The sequence below is a fragment of the Salmo trutta genome, chromosome 34, assembly GCF_901001165.1.
Source record: "Salmo trutta chromosome 34, fSalTru1.1, whole genome shotgun sequence".
Classification (NCBI taxonomy): domain Eukaryota; kingdom Metazoa; phylum Chordata; class Actinopteri; order Salmoniformes; family Salmonidae; genus Salmo; species Salmo trutta.
The window spans coordinates 31,438,575-31,466,197 of NC_042990.1; the positions used below are offsets into that span (position 1 = coordinate 31,438,575).

General features: G+C 42.6%; 1 pseudogene; it reads right to left on the minus strand.

Moving 5' to 3' along the window:
- Positions 1-27,623, minus strand: part of LOC115174021 (syndetin-like) — a 274,337-nt pseudogene that overhangs the window by 205,193 nt on the left and 41,521 nt on the right.

The following is a 27,623-nucleotide window of genomic DNA, read 5'->3' on the forward strand; positions in this document are numbered from 1 at the left end:
GGCGCCAGTGAAGTTCAAGTAGGCTAAACCATCATCTGTCACATCACGATACCGTCACTATCGACGATGGCTGTCAATCATCGCCGATAGACAATGCTATCGTAATTTCGTCCAACCCTAGTTGACATCAAACAAGTCACAAACAACTCCTTGTTTAAGGGCATGGACAAAACTGCTAAAGTAAGGCCTATTACGACATGCAAGTGGACACGACTCAGGCTGTACCCAAACTAACCTCTCCAACTGAATGACGCCATCAAACATCATCCAGATCCATGTTGTCAGCAGAATCAGTCTCTGAGGCCGACTAAAAACGTCATTTTCCACCCATTTTGTCTGTATACTGCAATTCAGCTTTTAGCTGCAAATGTGTACAAAATTAAATAACCCTTACTACTATATATACAGTACTGTAGGCCAGAGTCGCAACCTTGCCTGTAGTTGAACAGTATGAATGTAGCTTGTATCTTCCGAGCAACTTAAACAACATGCATTAGTAATGCACCTTGGACGTGCCCTTGTCTGAATGGCGGAGTGGTCTCGTGGCGCCCCTGCGGAGTCACTGAGTCCAGCAGAGGGGACAATAAGGTTCTGAATTTAGAACTGGAAAAAAGACACATGCCCTACACAGACTCACAGCATTAGTGAGACCGACCAGCAAGCCAAGTTCTCTCTAATACCCGGACCAGTGGCCCTAAATCTGATTGTAAAACCTGAAGCTAACTACAGCTCTTGGGTCTCACCTGCACCCCAATGACAGCCAAGGTTAAGACCTTAAATCCAGTGAATCATCAGAAACAGGATATTAAAAAAAACATTATTGTCATGCTAGGAAGTTTTCAGTGGTATCATTTGAGCCTGTGAAAGAAGCAGTGTATGTGGGACGCAGGCTAAATACAGTGAAACACCAGAAACTTTAGCATATCATACACACAGTGTTCTCCCCAAAAAAAGACGGGCACTGTGCCACATTATGGACTTGGCTGCCCCAGTTTTTACACACACACACACACACACACACACACACACACACACACACACACACACACACACACACACACACACACACACACACACACACACACACTGATTTACTTTAATTGCTCTTCCATGGCCCTCATACCTATGGTCCCTGTTCTGTTGACCATTGAAAAATGAAATTGCTATGATAATTCTAGAAAAAATAATGTCAAAATATATATCTTTTTTATTAAATTTGCACTTAATCACTTAATTTGTTGTCATTTAAGGTTTTAGATTGCAGGAAGTGGCAGCTAAAGGCATAAAAATATGCACAAATCTCTAACTCATTGTGGGGGCAGAGCCGCCCTCCGGTCCACCCCTCCACTAACTCATCAGCACCACCTTGTTACAAAATCCTGGAGAGAACCACCTATGCTTCCTGACTGAGCAAATAGCAGCTGTTAGTGAAGTGCAGGTTGACTCATAACCGAAGTCCCCGCGGTTATATGTGCAGGGCGGGAGGGTTTAGGGTCATTAAATATTGTGTGGATGAGTGGCAGGTGGGTTTAATAAAGAGAAAACAATACCTTGAAAAATCCATAAATGTAGCATTCTTGTGCAATTTATATCTATAGGTAAAATTTAGGTTTTTCTTTCATTATTTTATGCTAACCGGCATTTGCCTAAGCTTTAGGGCCTAACTGTACGCCTGCCAATTAGCCTACACGCCAATCACCATCTGTCTCCCACCTTAGGAGCATCCTTTTGGTAATGCAGAGGGAGGAGGAGGAAGAGGCAGAGGGAGGAGGAGGAAGAGGCAGGAGGAGGAAGGACGAGGCAGAGGGAGGAGGAGGTAGAGGCAGAGTGAGGAGGAGGAAGAAGAAAAAGGACAATGAGAGAAAAGAGAAAAGCTGTGAAATGGAGAGTTGAAAATGGAGGGCCAGAAAAATCATGTTTAGGAACGATTTAGCGAATGGGTAAAAGAGGATGATGCAGTGAATGTTGCCACTGTACAAATGTTACAGTCACAAGATGGGGACTTCAAATAGGCCTATGGAATGTCAAGATAGCCTACTGTTCAGATGGGTTAAGTGGAAACTGAAATCTGGACACTGACTGAAGCTATATAACCTCCCATATAACCTTAATATTAACTCCTGCATTTCTTTCAGTGAAATGATACACCAAATGTACATTTTGCCTCGGGAACAAGCGTGGAGAAAGATGATTTCTTTCTTTGAGCATCTTGAGAGAATGGGATGGCGCAGTTAGGAACCGTCTGTAAAGGTGCTATCTTTATCAGCCTCATAAAAGCTGATAGTATTTCAACCACACAAAATATGCGTCTAAGCCGAACAGAAATATTACCAGAAACGGGTTGGGTCTTTTTCACAGCTTTCTATTTCTTCACAACCGTTCAAACTGATGTCATTTGGACATTTTGCATAGAAAGTCATTCCCTTTTTTAGAGATTTCCCAGGCCCCTAAACACCTTTCCTCCCGAGCATTCAATTCATTATTCTGGTGAGCAAGGCTTTATTTAGTCTTCTAGGGCAACAAGCAATGACAGAAAAGAAGCTACATAAACTCAGCAAAAACATAAACGTCCTCTCACTGTCAACGGCGTTCATTTTCAGCAAACTTAACATGTGTAAATATTTGTATGAACATAACAAGATTCAACAACTGAGACATAAACTGAACAAGTTCCACAGACATGTGACTAACATAAATGGAATAATGTGTCCCTGAACAAAGGGAGGGGGGGTCAAAAGTAACAGTCAGTATCTGGCGTGGCCACCAGCTGCATTAAGTACTGCAGTGCACCTCCTCCTCATGGACTGCACAAGATCTGTCATTACTTGCTGTGAGATGTTACTCCACTCTTCCACCAAGGCACCTGCAAGTTCCCGGACATTTCTGCGGGGAATGGCCCTAGCCCTCACTCTCCGATCCAACAGGTCCCAGACGTTCTCAATGGGATTGAGATCCAGGCTCTTCGCTGGCCATGGCAGAACACTGACATTCCTGTCTTGCAGGAAATCACGCACAGAACGGTCATGTCAGGATGAGCATGCACAAAGGGTACCACATGAGGGAGGACGATGTCTTCCCTGTAACGCACAGCGTTGAGATTGCCTGCAATGATAACAAGCTCAGTCTGATGATGCTGTGACACACCGCCCCAGACCATGACGGACCCTCCACCTCCAAATAAATCCCGCTCCAGAGTACAGGCCTCGGTGTAACGCTCATTCCTTCAACAATAAACGTGAATCCGACCATCACCCCTGGTGAGACAAAACCGCGACTCGTCTGTGAAGAGCACTTCTTGCCAGTCCTGTCTGGTCCAGTGACGGTGGGTTTGTGCCCGATGATGTTTGTTGCCGATGATGTCTGGTGAGGACCTGCCTTACAAGAGGCCTACGAGCCCTCAGTCCAGCCTCTCTCAGCCTATTGCGGACAGTCTGAGCACTGATGGAGGGATTGTGCGTTCCTGGTGTAACTCGGGCAGTTGTTGTTGCCATCCTGTACCTGTCCCGCAGGTGTGATGTTGAATGTACCGATCCAGTACAGGTGTTGTTACACGTGGTCTGCCACTGCGAGGACGATCAGCTGTCTGTCCTGTTTCCCAGTAACGCTGTCTTAGGCGTCTCACAGTACGGACATTGCAATTTATTGCCCTGGCCACATCTGCAGTCCTCTTGCCTCCTTGCAGCATGCCTACGGCACGTTCACACAGATGAGCAGGGACCCTGGGCATCTTTCTTTTGGTGTTTTTCAGAGTCAGTAGAAAGGCCTCTTTAGTGTCCTAAGTTTTCATAACTGTGACCTTAATTTTATTTTTATTTATTTTATTTCACCTTTATTTAACCAGGTAGGCAAGTTGAGAACAAGTTCTCATTTACAATTGCGACCTGGCCAAGATAAAGCAAAGCAGTTCGACAACATGCAACAACACAGAGTTACACATGGAGTAAAACAACATACAATCAATAATACAGTAGAAAAAATAAGACTATATACAATGTGAGCAAATGATGTGAGATAAGGGAGGTAAAGGCAAAAAAGGCCATGGTGGCAGAGTAAATAAAGTATAGCAAGTAAAACACTGGAATGGTAGATTTGTTATTTGAAGAAAGTTCAAAGTTAAAATATACATAATATGGTGCAAATTAGCAAAAATAAATAAAATAAATAAAGTAGGGGAAGAGGTAGTACTTTGGGCTAAATTATAGATGGGCTATGCGCAGGTACAGTGATCTGGGAGCTGTTCTGATAGCTGGTGCTTAAAGCTAGTAAGGGAGATAAGTGTTTCCAGTTTCAGAGATGTTTGTAGTTCGTTCCAGTCATTGGCAGCAGAGAACTGGAAGGAGAGACGACCAAAGGAGGAGTTGGCTTTAGGGGTGACCAGAGAGATATACCTGCTGGAGCGCGTGCTACAGGTGGGTGCTGCTATGGTGACCAGTGAGCGGAGATAAGGGGGGACTTTACCTAGCAGGGTCTTGTAGATGACCTGGAGCCAATGTGTTTGGCGACGATTATGAAGCGAAGGCCAGCCAACGAGAGCGTACAGGTCGCAGTGGTGGGTAGTATATGGGGCTTTGGTGACAAAACGGATGGCACTGTGATAGACTGCATCCAGTTTGTTGAGTAGGGTATTGGAGGCTATTTTGTAAATGACATCGCCGAAGTCGAGGATTGGTAGGATGGTCAGTTTTACGAGGGTAAGTTTGGCAGCATGAGTGAAGGATGCTTTGTTGCGAAATAGGAAGCCAATTCTAGATTTAACTTTGGATTGGAGATGATTGATGTGAGTCTGGAAGGAGAGTTTACAGTCTAACCAGACACCTAGGTATTTGTAGTTGTCCACAAATTTTAAGTCAGAACCGTCCAGAGAAGTGATGCTGGACAGGCGGGCAGGTGCAGGCAGCAATCGGTTGAAGAGCATGCATTTAGTTTTATTTGTTTTTAGGAGCAGTTGGAGACCACAGCATTGAAGCTCGTCTGGAGGGTTGTTAACACAGTGTCCAAAGAAGGGCCAGAAGTATACAGAATGGTGTCGTCTGCGTAGAGGTGGATCAGAGATTCACCAGCAGCAAGAACGACATCATTGATGTATACAGAGAAAAGAGTTGGCCCAAGAATTGAACCCTGTGGTACCCCCATAGAGACTGCCAGAGGTCCGGACAGCAGGCCCTCCGATTTGACACACTGAACTCTATCAGAGAAGTAGTTGGTGAACCAGGCGACGCAATCGTTTGAGAAACCAAGGCTACTGAGTCTGCCGATGAGGATGTGGTGATTAACAGAGTCAAAAGCTTTGGCCAGGTCAATGAATACGGCAGCACAGTATTGTTTCTTATCGATGGCGGTTACGATGTCATTTAGGACCTTGAGCGTGGCTGAGGTGCACGCATGACCAGCTCTGAAACCAGATTGCATAGCGGAGAGGGTACGGTGGGATTCGAAATGGTCGGTAATCTGTTTGTTGACTTGGCTTTCGAAGACCTTAGAAAGGCAGGGAAGGATGGATATAGGTCTATAGCAATTTGGGTAAAGAGTGTCACCTCCTTTGAAGAGGGGGATGACAGCAGCTGCTTTCCAATCTATGGGAATCTCAGATGACACGAAAGAGAGGTTGAACAGGCTAGTAATTGGGGTTGCAATAATTTCGGAAGATAATTTTAGAAAGAAAGGGTCCAGATTGTCAAGCCCAGCTGATTTGTAGGGGTCCAGATTTTGCAGCTCTTTCAGAACATCAGCTGAATGGATTTGGGAGAAGGAGAAATGGGGGAGGCTTGGGCGAGTAGCTGTGGGGGGTGCAGTGCTGTTGAATGCAGTAGGGGTAGTTAGGTGGAAAGCATGGCCAGCCGTAGAAAAATGCTTATTGAAATTCTCAATTATAGTGGGCTTATCGGTGGTGACAGAGTTTCCTATCCTCAGTGCAGTGGGCAGTTGGGAGGAGGTGTTCTTATTCTCCATGGACTTTACAATGTCCCAGAACCTTTTAGAGTTTGAGCTGCAGGAAGCAAATTTCTGTTTGAAAAAGCTAGCCTTGGCGTTTCTAACTGCTTGTGTGTATTGGTTTCTAACTTCCCTGAAAAGTTGCATATCGCGGGGGCAGTTCGATGCTAATGCAGAACGCTACAGGATATTTTTTGTGTTGGTTAAGGGCAGTCAGGTCTGGGAAGAACCAAGGGCTATATCTGTTCCTGGTTCTAAATTTCTTGAAAGGGGCATGCTTATTTAAGATGGTGAGGAAGGCATTTTTTTTAAATAACCTGGCATCCTCTACTGACGGGATGAGGTCAATATCCTTCCAGGATACCAGGGCCAGGTCGATTAGAAAGGCTTGCTCGTTGAAATGTTTCAGGGAGCGTTTGACAGTGATGAGTGGAGGTCGTTTGACCGCTGACCCATTACGGGTGCAGGCAATGAGGCAGTGATCGCTGAGGTCTTGGTTGAAAACAGCAGAGGTGTATTTAGAGGGCACGTTGGTTAGGATGATATCTATGAGGGTGCCAGAGTTTGCGGCATTGGGGTCGTATCTGGTGGGTTCAATAATAATTTGTGTGAGATTGAGGGCATCAAGCTTGGATTGTAGGATGGCTGGGGTGTTAAGCATGTCCCAGTTTACGTCACCTAGTAGCACGAGCTCTGAAGATAGATGGGGGGCAATCAGTTCACATATGGTGTCCAGAGCACAGCTAGGGGCCGAGGGGGGTCTATAGCAGGCGGCAACGGTGAGAGACTTGTTTTTAGAGAGGTGGATTTTTAAAAGTAGAAGTTCAAATTGTTTGGGTACAGACCTGGATAGCAGGACAGAACTCTGCAGGCTATCTCTGCAGTAGATTGCAACACCGCCCCCTTTGGTCGTTCTATCTTGTCTGAAAACGTTGTGGTTAGGGATGAAGATTTCAGAGTTTTTGGTGGACTTCCTAAGCCAAGATTCAGACACAGCTAGGACATCCGGGTTGGCAGAGTGTGCTAAAGCAGTGAATAAAACAAACTTAGGGAGGAGGCTTCTAATGTTAACATGCATGAAACCAAGGCTTTTACGGTTACAGAAGTCATCAAAAGAGAGCGCCTGGGGAGTAGGAGTGGAGCCAGGCACTGCAGGGCCTGGATTCACCTCTATATCCCCAGAGGAGCAGAGAAGAATGATTTGCCTACCGTCTGTAAACTGTTAGTGTCTTAACGACCGTTCCACAGGCGCATGTTCATTATTTGTTTATGGTTCATTGAACAAGCATGGGAAACAGTGTTTAAACCCTTTACAATGAAGATCTGTGAAGTTATTTGGATTTTTATGAATTATCTTTGAAAGACAGGGTCCTGAAAAGGGGACGTTTCCTTTTTTGCTGAGTTTATATGTAATTATAGACAAGTTGACTAACAAATAGCCTACTAAAATGTCAGAAATTATAAGCAGAAACATCTCTAAATTAGGCCCCCAAAAAATCCTGCTACCACTGTCCAAAAATCTATCTGCCATCTCTGACCGTGGCCTGTAGTGTATTTAATATATTTGTAGATTAGGGTCGGGTGCGGGCCACAGATTTTCACTTTATCACATATAGTTGGGCAGTTGCGGATGGATTATTAGCAATTGCAGGCGGGTGAACAAGCAGCTGACCCGTGCAGCCCCCCCCCCCCCCCACATACACACACTCCATTCTCCAATCTCCCAACCAAGGAGAAGGGCAAGAGATCACGTTTAATTGGTAGTTCCAAGTAGCTAGCCACTCAATGCACCTGCTCCAAATGGCACCAACAGCGGACATAAAGCACTAATGGGAATTTTAATGGTGGGTAAGTGCTCGCACAGAAAAATGATCAAATAACCGTCCAAGTCCATTTCATTCCCTTGGCAGCATAGTACCTGACAACATATTGGAGGGCAATTCATTAGGAAGCAGGCTCTGACTCTGGAACCAATCTCTTTTTCCCTGACAGTCTGTCTCTCAGACATTGGCTAGTTTGGCCACTCAATTATAGGGCTTCTGTTTTAAGTTGGCCGATAAGCATCCCAGGAGGGCAGCCCCCATACCATTCAAAAAGGCAGTAACTACTAATTTGGTTGAAAATGAGTTAGACATTTTTCCTACATTAAATACATGCTTAATCATTTGGACAAATATCCTGCCTCTATTGTGTTTTGGAGAAAATGGGGATCATAATTAACAGTAACTACAAAACGTTACTGTGAAACCAAGGTATATGGCAGTAACTGAACTTACTGCCTTTTAGCTTGGTTTCAACCTGCCCTTGGCTGCAGTTACTGCCTTTTACCTTGGTATCATATCATATTCTGATAGTGATACAATCGAACGTGAATGACACTGACTGACCGCTACAGACACATTGCTAATCTAGGGACACAACATCATGGCACAGAATTCCCGGGGGAAATTATGGTTGAAGTTGCTCTGAAATACCGAAACGCAGACACTGGTAAGAACAAGCTACGCTAGCTAATGAGCATAGACTAACAATGCTGCCTGCTCCCATAAGAGATGATCAGCAATTGATACTAACTCCAATCTATTAGCCTAATAATGATTTATCATTACATGAATGTGGGAAAAAATTGTTTTTTCCTAAATGACTTTCACCAATTCCTGTTGCCTAGATGATTATAGTATCTGTGTGAATCAAAATTGCCATGTGAGGGTGCATTAGGACTGTACAACCACATCAATACTAGGTTTTCTTCCAGTCAATGTCCATCCATGCAATCTAAATAAGCATTAGGGCTATTAAGAGTGCTATTTTTATTATCTTAATATTAGATTTGAAAATAAAGATGCAAATTTAAGAGCCTTCTTGGGAGCAGGTATGAAATGAATACATGAACTGACTTATGACAGTGAAAATTATCATGACAATGTTTGCACAAGATAAAATCAACATTGATTATATCCTATATTCTAGAACTAAAAAGGATTATGATCATATGTTTGCACACCACAAAATGTCAGTATTAATTTTCATCTATGACAGAATAGAATCATTAGGATGCAAGTCCCTGTTTATTGGCTATTTTTAATTCAGTGTGAATGTGAGGAGTGATATGGAAGAGCACTGAAGTTTTTCTTAACAATAAAATGAAAAATGTTACTTAAAAATGAAATGTAATTATTCAGCATTTTATCAATTGTAGCTAAATGTCATTTATGTCCTCTTATGAATACGAAAATGTAAATGTTTAAAATACTTAAAGTTGTTATTTATTCAAAATTGTCTAAGTGTCATTTAATAAAAATGTTATATAAAAAAGAATTTCATGGTAATTTTGTATAATTAGTATGACCCTACGTCATACTTCTATCATGTTCCAATAGGTAATCATTTAATGTAATTCAAACAAATTACAGTGCTGCTTTTCACATTTATTCTTATAACACGTAAAACACAGCATGTAATGTGACTGATGCAGAACCTTCATCTCCATGTAAATTCAACTGGTATCTTAGCGGAAGACACACAAAGGATGCAGTTTCAACTCTGTTTCACTGTCAGTAATTACACTGCTCTTATATTAATAGCATAAATTACAATTATAGTAAACTAACAAATGAAAATGGCAGATATTGCTCTTTGCTTTGCTATTACCCTGCAATTTATAATATATCATGCCAAGGAAGAAGGCAGTAACTGCCATTGAAGGGTCAAAGGTCGTGTCAGAAGTCAGGGTTAACATACATTTTAAAAAATTACTCATAGTAAGACAACAGATCATTTAATCGCCAATGTTCTCCGTATAATTAATTTGGCTAGACAATTATATAACATTTGAAGCCAATTTTCCTCAGTTCCACGCTATGAGCAGTTACTGCCTTTTTGCTTGGAAGGTCAGTTTTTACTATCCATCAAGTTGTAGGAGGGAGAAATGACATGGCAATCAATCTCACCTTCGCCTGAGACTTAAACTGACACTTCCACAGGATCCCTTTTCTCCCCTCCGACATCACACTGTTGATTCAGTACTTACTTAGTCTTGACATAGATTTAAGCCAATTTAAGTTAAACTGTAACTAGGGGCTGCAACTCAATACTAGGAAGGTGTTCCTAATGTTTTGTACACTCAGTGTATATAGCCATACAAATTATACAGAGAGTATACCAAACATTAGGAACACCTTCCTAATATTGAGTTGCAGAAAAGCCTAAATTCATCGGGGCATGGACTCTACAAGGCGTCGAAAGCGTTCCACAGGGATACTGGCCCAAACCGACTCCAATGCTTCCCACAGTTGTGTCAAGTTGACTGGATGTCCTTTGGGTGGTGGACCATTCTTGATACACACAGGAAACCGTTGAGCTTGAAAAACCCAGCATCATTGCAGTTCTTGACACAAACCGTTGCACCTGGCACCTACTACCATACCCCATTCAAAAATATTTAGTCTTGCCCATACACCCTCTGAATGGCAAACATACACAATCCATGTCAAGGCTCAAAAATCCTTCTTTAGCCTGTATCCTCCCTTTCATCTACACTGATTGAAGTGGATTTAACATGTGATATCAATAAGGGATCTTTCACCTGAATAGTGTACAGTATGTCATGGAAAGAGCAGGTGTTCTTAATGTTTTGTATACTCAGTGTATATAATGCATACTGTAGATGTATGTGTTAGTCAAACACTAGTATTGATACAATGTTAAATGATAGTATGAAAATCCATAGTTCATGATGGGATACTAGCTCAAGCTCAATATATGATGCCTATCAATAATATACACTGAGTATAGTAATGATGCATAATTTAGAGCCAAATATTTTGTGCTTATTCATGCTGAGACCAAGGTCTCTTTCACAGATGAGCCCTGTATACACATCAATATACACATCAATATAGGCCTACATATAAACATTCACATCAACACACGAAAAGCAAAACACAAATCATAGAAAAACACATTCGTCAGTAAAAAAGGTCCTCAGTCAGCCTTGTGAATTGCCCTAGAGGCACCAATTCATCCAACTTTAGAGAGCCTTCCACAAGTAAGAGATACATTTACTCAACTCAGTGGAGAGCAAAGGGATCTCCAGAGTAAGCCATCTCTGAGACCGGTCTGGTATCTCATACGTCTATAAGTTAACAATGAAGTCAGGAACGGCGGAAGTTTATGCAGAGGGGCTTTACAAACAAAAAGAGTGCAATCCATCGATCTACGAGACTTCAAGAGAATGCAGTAATGTGTACTGAACCTATGCAATGATGTGTACTGAACCTATGCAGTGATGTGTACCGAACCTATGCAGTGATGTGTACCGAACCTATGCAGTGATGTGTACTGAACCTATGCAGTAATGTGTACTGAACCTATGCAATGATGTGTACTGAACTTATGCAGTGATGTGTACTGAACCTATGCAATGATGTGTACTGAACTTATGCAGTGATGTGTACTGAACCTATGCAGTGATGTGTACTGAACCTATGCAGTGATGTGTACTGAACCTATGCAGTGATGTTTACTGAACCTATGCAGTGATGTGTACCGAACCTATGCAGTGATGTGTACTGAACCTATGCAGTGACGTGTACTGAACCTATGCAGTAATGTGTACTGAACCTATGCAGTAATGTGTACTGAACCTATGCAGTAATGTGTACTGAACCTATGCAGTGATGTGTACTGAACCTATGCAGTGACGTGTACTGAACCTATGCAGTAATGTGTACTGAACCTATGCAGTGATGTGTACTGAACCTATGCAGTGATGTGTACTGAACCTATGCAGTGATGTGTACTGAACCTATGCAGTGATGTGTACTGAACCTATGCAGTGATGTGTACTGAACCTATGCAGTGATGTGTACTGAACCTATGCAGTGATGTGTACCGAACCTATGCAGTGATGTGTACCGAACCTATGCAGTGATGTGTACTGAACCTATGCAGTGATGTGTACTGAACCTATGCACTAATGTGTACTGAGCCTATGCAGTAATGTGTACTGAACCTATGCAGTGATGTGTACTGAACCTATGCAGTAATTTGTACTGAACCTATGCAGTGATGTGTACTGAACCTATGCAGTGACGTGTACTGAACCTATGCAGTGACGTGTACTGAACCTATGCAGTGATGTGTACTGAACCTATGCAGTGATGTGTACTGAACCTATGCAGTGACGTGTACTGAACCTATGCAGTGACGTGTACTGAACCTATGCAGTGATGTGTACTGAACCTATGCAGTGATGTGTACTGAACCTATGCAGTGATGTGTACTGAACCTATGCAGTGATGTGTACTGAACCTATCTTCATTAATAAAGCGTAGTGCTCTATGATGAAAAACTGCGTCCAACGGCTACAATATAGCGGCAGCTGCATTCATATAGACCAGGTATTCCCAAACTGGGGTACACGCAATGCCGTCAAGGGGAATACCAAATAAAATGTGATTGACATTTTAAAAAAATCGAAAAAACATTTGGTTTACAGTTTTTTTCTCTCACATTTTCAAACAGTCCATTTATATTTTCCAACGGGGCTATACATTTGGGTGAGGGGTTTTTCCCGCCTGAGTAGCCTCATTTCACTTCCAAAAATAAAATGAAACCATCTAGTGTTCAGCGAAATAACAACACAATGTCAAATACAGGTAGCCTAGTAAAATAATTAACATCCAATCACATTAACCGTTACTCTGCTCCGGGAAACATTCACTATTGCGCAGACATTTAGAAACGAAGCATGACAATTTGAAAAATGAGGCAAGGGAGTTTTTGAGCGAGAATAAAGACGACTTTCGAGTAGTAAGACATGTATAAAAGCAACAGAGACCATTAATAAGAAGGGGCTAGAAGTGTCTAACACGGTGAGCTACCGAGTGGCTTGGACAGGCAAGCCCCATACTATTGTGGAGGACTTAATTCTTCCTGCAGCCACAGATATGGCTGGGACAATGTTGGGGGAAAAGGTCCAAAAAACTATACAGACAATGCCTTCATCAAACAACACTGTTTCACGACACATCAGTGACATGGCAGGAGATGTTTTGAAACAATTACTGCTTCGCATACAAGCCAGTGAATTATATCAGTTACAGCTGGATGAGTCAGATGTGGCAGGTCTGGCACAGCTCCTGGTATATGTCCGTTACATTTATAGGGGGTGAATTAAGGAAAACATCCTCTTCTGCAAACCAGGTCAACATGAGTGGATATTTTTAAAGTACTGGACAGCTTTGTGACATCAAATGGACTTTGGTGGTCAAGATGTGTTGATATCTGTACTGATGGCGCAAAAGCCATGACAGGGAGACATAGTGGAGTGGTAACACGCGTGCAAGCAGTTGCTCACGACGCCACTTGGGTACACTGCAGCATCAACTGAGAGGCTCTTGCTGCCAAGGGAATGCCTGACAGCTTGAAATATGTTTTGGACACTACAGTGAAAATGGTTAACTTTGTTAAAGTTTCTCACACAACTGGCCTATCTGGGAGATGTTTTTTCTCGCATGAATGATCTGAATACAGGATTACAGGGACTCGCCGCAACTATATTCAATGTGCGTGAAAAAATTGAGGCCATGATTAAGAAGTTGGAGCTCTTTTCTGTCTGCATTAACAAGGACAACACACAGGTCTTTCCATCATTGTATAATTTTGTGTGTACAAATGAACTCAAGCTTACAGACAATGTCAAATGTGATATAGTGAAGCACCCGAGTGAGCTGGGTGCGCAATTACGTAGGTACTATCCTGAAACGGATGACACAAACAACTGGATTTGTAATCCCTTTCATGCCCTGCCTCCAGTCCACTTACCGATATCTGAACAAGAGAGCCTCATTGAAATTGCAACAAGCGGCACTGTGAAAATTGAATTTAATCAGAAGCCACAACCAGATGTCTGGATAGGGCTGCGCTCAGAGTTTCTTGCATTGGCAAATCGCTCAGTTAAGACACTGATGCCCTTTGCAACCACGTTGACACTGATGACACTGATGCCCTTTGCAACCTCGGCCGCATGAAAACTAAATACAGGCACAGACTGTGTGTCGAAAATGATTTAAGACTGAGACTCTCTCCAATACAACCCAACATTGCAGAGTTGTGTGCATCCTTTCAAGCACACCCTTCTCATTAACCTGTGGTGAGTTATTCACCATTTTTGATGAACATATAAAACCTTATTTGTAAGATGGCTAAATAAAGAGCAAAATTATTGATGATTATAATATTATTATTTGTGCCCTGGTCCTAGAAGAGCTCTTTGTCACTTCCCACGAGCCGGGTTGTGACAAAAACTCACACTCATTCTTATGTTTAATAAATGTATTGTTTAGTGTGTGTGTGTGGCAGGCTTACGATGGCAAAACAACATTTGAGAGTGCGCTGACCCTGGTGCTAGACAGGGTACGCAGCTGGAGTTTGAATGTTTGAAGGGGTACAGGACTATAAAAAGTTTGGGAACCACTGATATAGACAATATCCCCATAGTCTAAAACCTGTATGAATGTCGACTGAATGATTTGTTTTCTGCTGTTTAATGAAAGGCATAAACTATTCCTATTGAAGAAGCCAATTTCAATTCTTAATTTCTTAACTCATCAATACGCTTTTTGAAAGATAGCTCAATCCAGATGCCCAGATATTTATAAGCAGGGATACAATCAAAGGGCAGCAACCAATGTCTATATGCATAAATCATCAGATACATTTTTATGTGACATGGAGAATAACATTCTTGGTTTTACCTGCATTAAGTACCAATTTGGGCTGTGGAGGTCACGAAATATCGTCAGCCGGTGATTGACAAGCAAATAACTGTCTTGACCGTTAATTAACAATAACACATTTATCATCTCCTGGCTTCCACACATTGCCTACAAGCCATTTTAAAAAGTCTAATAAATCCATGTATTTTTAATACATTGAAGGCTGCATGATGCGACTCTAATGCATGGTGTTTGCAACGCCAGGGTTGTGGGTTCGATTCCCACGGGGGGCCAGTACAAAAAAAAAATGCATGAAATGAAATGTATGAAATATATGTATTCACTACTGTAAGTCGCTCTGGATAAGAGTGTCTGCTAAATGACTAAAATGTAAATGTAATGATGATTTGAAAAAAAGTTGCTTGAAAGGTTGGTTGTACACACTCCAATAGTCTCTCATTCACAATTTGACAAGCACTTGATAATGCCTCAAATTTCACAGGGGCATCCCATTCGTGGCTGAAATGCACCCTAAAAAAATCCATGCCTTTTAAGGCCCGGAGTGCTGCTTTGTGCCCTTCTCCCTGAGTGTGCTGCGCAATCCGAAGCGTCTCTCAATCACACGGCTCTCTGTCACGTGATCGGGTCTTTCTCACAGGCTACAAGTGAAGACAGACACATCGGGGATGCAACTGCACGCATCCTTATCCAATTCCGAGGTGCATATTGAAGATATTGGATGAACTGTCCACATTCACTTTTGGTCAGCCAACAAGTTGAGTAGGCCTAACGAATAGCAAAAGCACTAGCCTATGTCAATCTACTATCCCCCGTAGTACAAAAGTCAACCTATTATATTCTGTGTGAGAAATAAATATTTCAAACATAGTCTGGGACAGTTGTGGGATGTGATAGATCCCTAATTAATACAACCACTAGCATCAAAAAACATGTTTAATGCAATGTGGCTGACGCAACAGATCAGAACATTTAGCTTAAAATGTTGATTAACTATTAGGCTATTTATTCACATTATAAGCGCAGCAATGTGCACATGGTACATGGTAGGTAATACGTGCAAATGTTCCACTAGCGGAAAACTCCATAATCAAAAGTGACCGCAAATGCAATTATACACGTAATGCTTTTATTATAAGGTCCATTTTTATGGTGAAAATGATCGTCCCCAAACTTGAAACTCATGCACTGCTTATATATGCCAGTTACACTCTAATTAATTTTAAGAAGTTGGCAAATTCAGTTGTGATACAAACCTTATTAAAATATACATGAGGTGTGCGACTATGAGTAAGACCTTTAAACAGGTCAACTTTCACAAGGCCGCTGGGCCAGACGGATTACCTGGACGTGTACTCCAAGCATGCGCTTACCAACTGGCAATGGTCTTCACTGACATTTTCAACCTCTCCGTGTCTGAGTCTGTAATACCAACATGTTTCAAGCAGACCACAATAGTCCCTGTGCCCAAAAACACTAAGATAACCTGCCTAAATGACTACCGACCCGTAGCACTCACGTCTGTAGCCATGAAATGCTTTGAAAGGCTGGTCATGGCTCACAACACCAGTATCCCAGAAACCCTAGACCCACTCCAATTTGCATACCGCCCCAACAGATCCACAGATGATGCAATATCTATTGTACTCCACACTGCCCTTTCTCACCTGGAAAAAAGGAACACCTATGTGAGAATGCTATTCATTGACTACAGCTCAGCGTTCAACACCATAGAGCCCTCAAAGCTCATCACTAAGCTAAGGACCCTGGGACTAAACACTTCCCTCTGCAACTGGATCCTAGACTTCCTGACAGGCCGCCCCCAGGTGGTAAGGGTAGGTAACAACACATCCGCCACGCTGATCCTCAACACGGGGGCCCCTCAGGGGTGCATGTTCAGTCACCTCCTGTACTCCCTGTTCACTCATGACTGCATGGCCAGGCACGACTCCAACACTATCATTAAGTATGCTGATGACACAACAGTGGTAGGCCTGATCACCGACAATGAAGAGACAGCCTATAGGGAGGTCAGAGACCTGACCGTGTGAGCTAGGGACAACAAGCTCTCCCTCAACGTGATCAAGACAAAGGACATGAATGTGGACTACAGGAAAAGGAGGACTGAGCACGCCCCCATTCTCATTGACGGGGCTGTAGTGGAGCAGGTTGAAAGCTTTAAGTTCCTTGGAAAGTTTTGGTATAGGTCCTCAGATCCTCAAAATGTTTTACAGCTGCACCATCGAGAGCATCCTGACGGGTTGCATCACTGCCTGGTATGGCAACGGTTCGGCCTCGACTGCAAGGCACTACAGAGGGTAGTGCGTACGGCACAGTACATCAAGCTTCCTGCCAACCATATTGCCCATATTGTTATTTACTGCTGTCCCTTAATTACTTATTTTTTCGGGATTTTCTTGAAACTGGATTGTTGGTTAAGGGCTTGTAAGTAAGCATTTCACTGTAAGATCTACACCTGTTGCATTCGGCGCATGTGACAAATACAATTTGATTTGATATGATTCGAAACAAGTCGCAAAAAAAAGGCATTGTTTCTTATGCTGGGCATCATTCACAAGTGATAATATATAATTCACAAGTGATAGGCTAATACTGTCACCCATCAGACTATTCTTGATTTGATATCGTCTTTACATATACTAAATAATATACAGTATGTGTGACATTTGTTTTCATTTAGAATGGACCATTATCATGCACCTGTCTTGAAACAGGGGCAGCGGGAAAAAAATACATGTCATCTATGCACTTAAAAAGCAAATGGACGCTTTTCCCCGTGGTTTATTTTCATGCCTGCCAGGTAGGCCATACTCCTGTTGTAAATATGTGCTTAATATTAGCAAAGTTGAGAAATAAATATAGTAGACCTAGCTTATTGTAAGCTGATGGGTCCTCCTATTTACTAGCGGCCATCACTCTGTTTTCTCCCACAATTGCATAGCCTATAGAAATGTTGCGCAACATGAGCTCATGAAGTGTTTGATTAGATTTTCAAAGACATTTGCATTGATGTCAGAGTGATTAGAGGGACAATAGAGTGCTGAGTACCAGGCAGTTATTACGTTTGTTACTAACGACCAGCAGCAGCATCAGAGCTTGGAGAAGCCTAATTACCGTGACTAAACGGTCATGTGGAATTTGACTGCCTTCATGACTCGTGACCCCCAGAGTGGCGGTAATACGGTCACAGCAACAGCCCTAGTACCAATTTCAGTTCAACAAAGACATTATTTAATTAAAGCAGTGAATGCAGCAAGAGAAAGATATGTTGTCACATCCATCTAATTCCCCTGAGCTTGTAGTTCCAGGGCTGTTGGTTTAAAGGGCTGATAGAAACGACGGTATTGATCTTAATCAGACACACACTGAGAAGCTCAGAGAGGAAATGCAACGTAGGTCTGGGAAGCTAACAAACACTAGTATGTGATGCAAAGTTATTTATTTATAGCGCTTTGTGTTAGGATTGAGAAGTAAAACAAGGGGAACATGCTGGTGGGGATGAATACTAAATACAATAGTGGGTTGGAGTGAAACCATGCAATCACAAAGGTGATTGCTAAAGTTGATTTGCTTCTGCCCAATCCGATTATATCCCATGATATTCTATTCTCCATGCTAAAGAGTACTGTAGCTTCCACTGTATAGGCATACTGTATAGCAGAATGGAGGGGGCAGGTGTGGGTGAAGGAGGAGAGGACAGTAAGAGTAATGGCCCACATTTACCTCCTGACCTGCATAGACACACAGGGCTTTCTGTTGAAGCTCAAAACATTGAATGAAACATTTACAGTGAGGGGAAAAAAGTATTTGATCCCCTGCTGATTTTGTAAGTTTGCCCACTGACAAAGAAATGATCAGTCTATAATTTTAAAAGTAGGTTTATTTGAACAGTGAGAGACAGAATAACAACAAAGAAATCCAGAAAAACGCATGTCAAAAATGTTATAAATAAGTATTTGACCCCTCTGCAAAACATGACTTAGTACTTGGTGGCAAAACCCTTGTTGGCAATCACAGAGGTCAGACGTTTCTTGTAGTTGGCCACCAGGTTTGCACACATCTCAGGAAGGATTTTGTCCCACTCACTCCTCTTTGCAGATCTTCTCCAAGTCATTAAGGTTTCGAGGCTGACGTTTGGCAACTCGAACCTTCAGCTCCCTCCACAGATTTTCTATGGGATTAAGGTCTGGAGACTGGCTAGGCCTTAATGTGCTTCTTCTTGAGCCACTCCTTTGTTGCCTTGGCCGTGTGTTTTTGGGTCATTGTCATGCTGGAATACCCATCCACGACCCATTTTCAATGCCCTGGCTGAGGGAAGGAGGTTCTCACCCAAGATTTGACGGTACATGGCCCCGTCCATCGTCCCTTTGATGCAGTGAAGTTGTCCTGTCCCCTTAACAGAAAAACACCCCCAAAGCATAATGTTTCCACCTCCATGTTTGACGGTGGGGATGGTGTTCTTGGGGTCATAGGCAGCATTCCTCTTCCTCCAAACACGGCGAGCTGAGTTGATGCCAAAGAGCTCCATTTTGGTCTCATCTGGCCACAACACTTTCACCCAGTTTTCCTCTGAATCATTCAGATGTTCATTGGCAAACTTCAGACGGGCATGTATATGTGCTTTCTTGAGCAGGGGGACCTTGTGGGCGCTGCAGGATTTCAGTCTTTCACGGCCTAGTGTGTTACCAATTGTTTTCTTGGTGACTATGGTCCCAGCTGCCTTGAGATCATTGACAAGATCCTCCCGTGTAGTTCTGGGCTGATTCCTCACCGTTCTCATGATCATTGCAACTCCACGAGGTGAGATCTTGCATGGAGCCCCAGGCCGAGGGAGATTGACAGTTCTTTTGTGTTTCTTCCATTTGCGAATAATCGCACCAACTGTTGTCACCTTCTCACCAAGCTGCTTGGCGATGGTCTTGTAGCCCATTCCAGCCTTGTGTAGGTCTACAATCTTGTCCCTGACATCCTTGGAGAGCTCTTTGGTCTTGGCCATGGTGGAGAGTTTGGAATCTGATTGATTGATTGCTTCTGTGGACAGGTGTCTTTTATACAGGTAACAAGCTGTACCTGTATAAAAGACACCTGGGAGCCAGAAATCAAATACTTATTCCCCTCATTAAAATGCAAATCAATTAATAACATTTTTGACATGCGTTTTTCTGGATTGTTTTTTTGTTATTCTGTCTCTCACTGTTCAAATAAACCTACCATTAAAATTATAGACTGATCATTTCTTTGTCAGTGGGCAAACGTACAAAATCAGCAGGGGATCAAATACTTTTTTCCCTCACTGTACATTCCACATCAGCTCGATCAATACTACAATTAAGCCCTAATCAATTGACCATTAACAGGCTGTTCCTCAGAAAATCACAGACTCTGAGCGCTCACTGGTTATGCACACAGACAATACCCTATAAGGGTGATTCCATGCAGCGGAAAATATTTTTGGTATCTCAGATTGTTCTGGCAATTCTCACACAGGAACTTCATTGGGCGGAAGAATCTTTAACATGCTTTTTATAATTGGATCACAAAGCATTTTTAGGCCTTTGTTAGACCTGTATATTCCTCTTGCTGTCATTATACTCCTAATGTGTTCTCTCAAATATGGAGTATGTCTAGATTCTGAAATACACATTTTCACATTCATTTATTCAACAAAACTACCCTTTTGGATTTAGCTTATTTTTAGACATATTGTTTGTAACAATATACTCTTCCAGAGTGGGCTCTCTTGTACCTTTAATGATATTACCCATTTTATACAAAGAAATGTATATTATAGGTATTTACCATTCTCAGCCCTCTTTTGGGATAGCACATTCAGCAAGACACCAGCAGAGGGAGTTACCTTTGAATACATTTTTCAATTTATTGTGTTGATGGTGCTCATAAAATGTATCATACCTTCAGAATAAGCAGAGAACCCACTCTGGAAATGTAATGTACTTATAGAGTATATTGTTCCAAGCAATATCTTAAAATGAACACATTCAAAAAGGGTAGTTTTGAGATATTAATATTTTGAATGTTGAATAAATGAATGTGAACATTTGTATTTATACCAAAAATATTTTCCCCTCCCGTTGGCGTGTAAGACATACATGATCAGTGACATCCATCCAAGCTTAATGCACCCTTATGAAGTAAAAACAGCCTCATGATGGCACCCTTCAACTGTCAAAAAGCCATTAGTACAAGAGATGCCATTTCACACCTAAACGCCATCACAACCTGCATACCTAATGATCCAAAGCAGATGTTTCAAGTGAAGGTTTCACTTAACCCTTTACAGCCTGGCACCTACTACCATATCCCGTGCAAAGGCACTTACATTTGTCTTGGCCATTCACCCTCTGAATGGCACACATAGACAATCCATGTCTCAAGGCTTAAAAATCATTCTATAACCTGCCTCCTCCCCTTCATCTACACTGATTGAAGTGGATTTAACAAGTGACATCAATAAGGGATCATAGCTTTCACCTGGATTCACCTGGTCAGTCTGTCATGGAAAGAGCAGGTGTCCTTATTGTTTCGTATACTCAGTGTATAATATAATAACATTATAGCATAGCTAGGCTATACATAGCATACAAAGTAGCCTATACAATAGAGGGAATCTAGGATTTCAACGTTCCTTCTATGAGACAATATCTGCGTCCCAAACGGCAGCCTATTCCCTTTTTATTGGACTACTTTTAGCTAGGGCTCATAGGAGTCTGGGCAATAGTAGTCCACTATATAAGGAAATAGGAATAGGATGGATAAAAGAGACAAGACAGAGGAGAAGGAGATTAGAAACAAGCTGTGGTGACATTTCTTTAGGGACACGACACAGAACACAAGATCAGTGTGAGTCAACCTATAGTCACGCAAGCATGCTGTCACCTCCCAACGGGTCACAATGCCCGCTGGGATCAATGGGCCAATCACAGCTGGGTAGATGCGGGTTCAACAAAGGTGACTCGGTTGGAAACCTCTAGCAGCCCCAAAATGGCCACTGCCACCTCATGTGGAGACTAGAGAGGAGTGCAGCTGCTACCAGGGCTGGGGTCCATTCCGTGTCAACTCAATCAGTTCAGGATGTGATGAGCAATTCAAGTCATGACTTCAAACATTCACACAGAAAACTAACAGGTGATTTTTTTATACATGAAACACATTTTCGATTCAATTCGTAATTTAACTGGAATAGACCCCAACTGACTGCTAACCTAACTATGTGGGCTATCCATCCATTTGAAGGGCTCTGGTCAAAAGTACATGGGAATAGGGTGCCAATTGGGATGTGACCACAGTCTCTCGTCAGTGCTCATACATATCCACACACTAACTAAACCATTAATCTGTGGTGCATGGCCTGAGAGGTCTAAATCTCCATGCGCCTGATCAAATATGTCTCCTGTCCGACTGTGAATAGCTTAGACACATCTCAAAGAGCTCATATGAAGGATCAGAGATGAGCAGGAGCCTGGGATGGATACCCTCTCTGTTTTCTCTCCTCTTACTCTACTTTCCTCTCCTCTCCCTCCTCTCCTTGGCTGTGGCTTTGATCCAAACACCCAGGAAGTGATTTCTTTATCGAGGGGGACACAGGCTCACTCTCACATCTGCCAGTCACGACAGACAATCGGCCCTGATAAGATTTATATAGATTGAGATAGCGGCTGGTACTGAACAGACGTTTTACTTATAGAACGAATGCAGTCGGTCGTAGGATATATTCCGTTGCCATGGTAACGCCAATAAATTCCCCATTACCTCCTTTGTTATGACTGATTGACAGTAGATATTAATCAGCGAATATAAATCACCATACTATGATGTGTGCAGTCAGTGTTCTGAAAGAAACGGCAAACCTAAATAAGCCTACATTTATCTGTGTGAGATGAGTCATAGGGAAATTACAGAATGTGATATACTTACAAGAAGAATTTAAACACAGGCTGAGTCTGGGTGAAACTTAAAACGTACAATGGAAAGAAAGGAGGAAGAGAGGAAGGAAAAAATACAGAAAGCATACCTTGATGTAGGATGGCTGTTTTTCCAGGATAAGATCGGCAACCTTTTTGGAAACCTACAGAGAGAGGAGGACAAGAAAAAGAAACCCAGTCAGATGCTTGTAAACGCCATCCCAAGTGAGAAACACACTTATCGTACTATGGTAGAGCATGGAGAAAGAATAGCTGGCTTGGATGCCTGTTGTGTTGGCTAATTTCCGCATTACCAAATGAGGAGTTACAAACACACCAGTCCGAGTTAAACTACATCTTTAATACTTAAGATACTTTTGCAAAAGTTCTTGACCTTCAATAATGCATTCTCTCTAATGAACCAGGAAGGTGATTACAGAATTGCTACAGGGATCTTTTATAGCAACGATACCCCCTTCAACGTACATTGACAAACCACAGATACTTAGTAACAGTTCACAAAAGTTACGTTTTGTATGACAGATATCCATAAAACACATCAGACAGTAACTGCTATGTCAACAGGGTTCATTATATAGCCCAGTATCTGGTCTCCTTAGAACCGTCCCTCCCTGGTACGGTATTGAACAGAACTATTTCATCCAATGGCATATATCAATTGTCAACTCTAGATACTCCCATCTCAAGCAAACCTCCTCTTGACCCCACTCCTGGACAGGCTCACTGGGGAGTGAGCCTCTAGGCCATATATTATCACAGGATAAGTGTGAGATCTAAGAGAGGACATACAAGGGTCCAGACACTGCCATAATCCTCCCCACAATAAAGAAAAGGAGGGAGTGACTTGCTCACAGACATTGTGGAGACAAGTCATTGGTTCCCCATTAATCATGCATCCCTTCACATGGTTTAAGAAATAGGTAAAGACACATTCCCATGACGACAAGTCTGACCTCTCCCCTCTCTGGGCCCCAAGTGTCTGAGCCCCAGCTAAGGTAGACGTGCAACTGAAAAGACACCAGAGTCCAATGGACACTTTCTAATGACAAGTACCTCAAATAAGCATATTATACTAATAAAACATCTTAATTTCCTATGTTACCCAACTAATTCTAATTCGTCCACGACACTGTAACTATAGTCCTTAAAGAGTGACTGCCTCTAAAATGCAACTAATCCCTTTGAAAATAGCATATGTGGCATATGAGTCTGAAACATTTATTCTAGTGTCTGAAATTGACTACAAAGTGTAAATAGGATCATTTTGGTCACAAAGTCAGTCTTATCTAAAGCGGAGTTTGGAACCTCAGTGCGTCACAAGTAAATTAAGGTTGGATTTGAATTACAATTATGTCAACAAATCATGCCCCATCTTGCCAAGCTCCACGTGAAAATCGCCCCTCCGCTGCCCTTCATTGAATGGGGCGCCGTTGTTTCATCACCACCAACACGTTCAAATGATCACTATATGGATTGACCATGCCTCCACAGCCAAAGTTCTATGGTATGCATGCCCTACTGAAGGACCCTAGCTAGTATGCGGAATAGGTGCTTGAGTTTGTCGGTCCCCAAGTCTGCACCAGTAATGCCAGCTTGGTGTGCAACGACCGTTGGTGGTGAGTATAATCCGAGATACTGGAATATAATGACCTCTGATGTAACTTAGCTAACGACGTTAGATAATGTTATGCTGTTTATGTAGGCAGTTATCATTTGATAAACTGAGGCAGGTTAGCTAACGTTACCTATGAGGCAGGCAAGCTAACTTTATAATGCTAACAAGCTAGCTAGATTAGGGGGAGAGGTTGTTGTCCTGGCACCACACTGCCAGGTCTCTGACCTTGTCCCTATAGGCTATCTCGTCGTTGATCAGGGATTTCGGCAGGTTACCTTCACTTCTTGGGCACAGGGACTATGGTGATCTGCTTGAAACATGCAGGTATTACAGACTCGGTCAGGGAGAGGTTGAAAATGTCAGTGAAGACACTGGCCAGTTGGTCCACGCATGCTTTGTGTACACGTCCTGGTAATCCATCTGGCCCTGAGGCCTTGTGAATGTTGATCTGTTTAAAGGTCTTGCTCACATCGGCTACGGAGAGCGTGATCACACAGTCGTCCAGAACAGCTGGTGCTCTCATGTAGGGCTGTGGCTGTCATGAAATTTTGTCAGCCGGTGATTGTCAAGCCTATAACTGTCGGTCTCATGGTAATTTACCGTCAATTAACATAAACACAGTTAGGGAACATCTACATTTTAAAAAGTGTAATAAATCCATCTAATATAGCCTACACCTTCACAACCTTCCCAGCTGCCCACTGCACTGAGGATAGGAAACTCTGTCACCACCGATAAATCCACTATAATTGAGAATTTCAATAAGGATTTTTCTACGGCTGGCCATGCTTTCCACCTGGCTACCCCTACCGCAGTCAACTGCACTGCACCCCCCACAGCTACTCGCCCAAGCCTTCCCCCTTTCTCCTTCTCCCAAATCCATTCAGCTGATGTTCTGAAAGAGCTGCAAAATCTGGACCCCTACAAATCAGCCGGGCTAGACAATTTGGACCCTTTCTTTCTAAAATTATCTGCCGAAATTGTTGCAAACCCTATTACTAGCCTGTTCAACCTCTCTTTCGTGTCGTCTGAGATTCCCAAAGATTGGAAAGCAGCTGCTGTCATCCCCCTCTTCAAAGGAGGAGACACTCTTGACCCAAACTGCTACAGACCTATATCTATCCTACCCTGCCTTTCTAAGGTCTTCGAAAGCCAAGTCAACAAACAGATTACCGACCATTTCGAATCCCACCGCACCTTCTCCGCTATGCAATCTGGTTTCAGAGCTGGTCATGGGTGCACCTCAGCCACGCTCAAGGTCCTAAACGATATCGTAACCGCCATTGATAAGAAACAATACTGTGCTGCCATATTCATTGACCTGGCCAAAGCTTTCGACTCTGTCAATCACCACATCCTCATCGGCAGACTCAATAGCCTTGGTTTCTCAAATGATTGCCTCGCCTGGTTTACCAACTACTTCTCTGATAGAGTTCAGTGTGTCAAATCGGAGGCCCTGTTGTCCGGACCTCTGGCAGTCTCTATGGGGGTGCCACAGGGTTCAATTCTTGGGCCAACTCTTTTCTCTGTATACATCAATGATGTCGCTCTTGCTGCTGGTGAGTCTCTGATCCACCTCTACGCAGACGACACCATTCTGTATACTTCTGGTGTTAACAACCCTCCAGACGAGCTTCAATGCCATACAACTCTCCTTCCGTGGCCTCCAACTGCTCTTAAATACAAGTAAAACTAAATGCATGCTCTTCAACCGATCGCTGCCTGCACCTGCCCGCCCGTCCAGCATCACTACTCTGGATGGTTCTGACTTAGAATATGTGGACAACTACAAATACCTAGGTGTCTGGTTAGACTGTAAACTCTCCTTCCAGACTCACATCAAACATCTCCAATCAAAAGTTAAATCTAGAATTGGCTTCCTATTTCGCAACAAAGCATCCTTCACTCATGCTGCCAAACATACCCTCGTAAAACTGACCATCCTACCGATCCTCGACTTCGGCAATGTCATTTACAAAATAGCCTCCAATACTCTGCTCAACAAACTATATGCAGTCTATCACAGTGCCATCCGTTTTGTCACCAAAGCCCCATATACTACCCACCACTGCGACCTGTACGCTCTCGTTGGCTGGCCCTTGCTTCATACTCGTCGCCAAACCCACTGGCTCCAGGTCATCTACAAGACCCTGCTAGGTAAAGTCCCCCCTTATCTCCGCTCACTGGTCACCATAGCAGCACCCACCTGTAGCACACGCTCCAGCAGGTATATCTCTCTGGTCACCCCCAAAGCCAATTCCTCCTTTGGCCGTCTCTCCTTCCAATTCTCTGCTGCCAATGACTGGAACGAACTACAAAAATCTCTGAAACTGGAAACACTTATCTCCCTCACTAGCTTTAAGCACCAGCTGTCAGAGCAGCTCACAGATTACTGCACCTGTACATAGCCCATCTATAATTTAGCCCAAACATCTACCTCTTCCCCTACTGTATTTATTTATTTATTTTGCTCCTTTGCACCCCATTATTTCTATTCTACTTTCACTTTCTTCTACTACAAATCTACCATTCCAGTGTTTTACTTGCTATATTGTATTTACTTTCCCACCATGCCTTTTTGCCTTTACCTCCCTTATCTCCCCTCATTTGCTCACATTGTATATAGACTTATTTTTCTACTGTATTATTGACTGTATGTTTGTTTTTACTCCATGTGTAACTCTGTGTTGTTGTATGTTGTCGAACTGCTTTGCTTTATCTTGACCAGGTCGCAATTGTAAATGAGAACTTGTTCTCAACTTGCCTACCTGGTTAAATAAAGGTGAAATAAAAAAATAAATACAAATAAATCAATTTATTTTAGACAGCTTTAAAGAAACATGACATGAAGAAAATGTAGTCTATTTCAGAAGAACAGAATAGCATACTCTGAGTTGTCCTTATGTTAGGTCCTGATCTGGCTATGCCAAATGGCTCTCACATGGCTCTCGATCACGTGATCGGGTCTTTCTCACAGGCTACAAGTGAAGACAGACACTCCGGGGACGCAACTGCATGCGTCCATATCCAATTCCGAGGTGTATATTGAAGATATTGGAAGAACTGTCCACATTTACTTTTTGTCAGCCAAAAAGATGAGTAGGCCTAACGAATAGCAAAAGCAAAAGCCTATGTCAATCTACTATTCCCCATAGTACAAAAGTCAACCTATTCTGTGCGAGAAATAAATATTCCAAACATAGTCTGGGACAGTTGTGGGATGCGTTAGATCCCAAATTAACACAACCTCTAGCATCAAAAATAATTTTTTTACGCAATGAGGCTGACGCAACAGACCAGAAGGTTTAGCTTAAAATGTTGATAAACTGTTAGGCTATTTCTTCACATTAATCGCACAGCAATGCACACATGGTA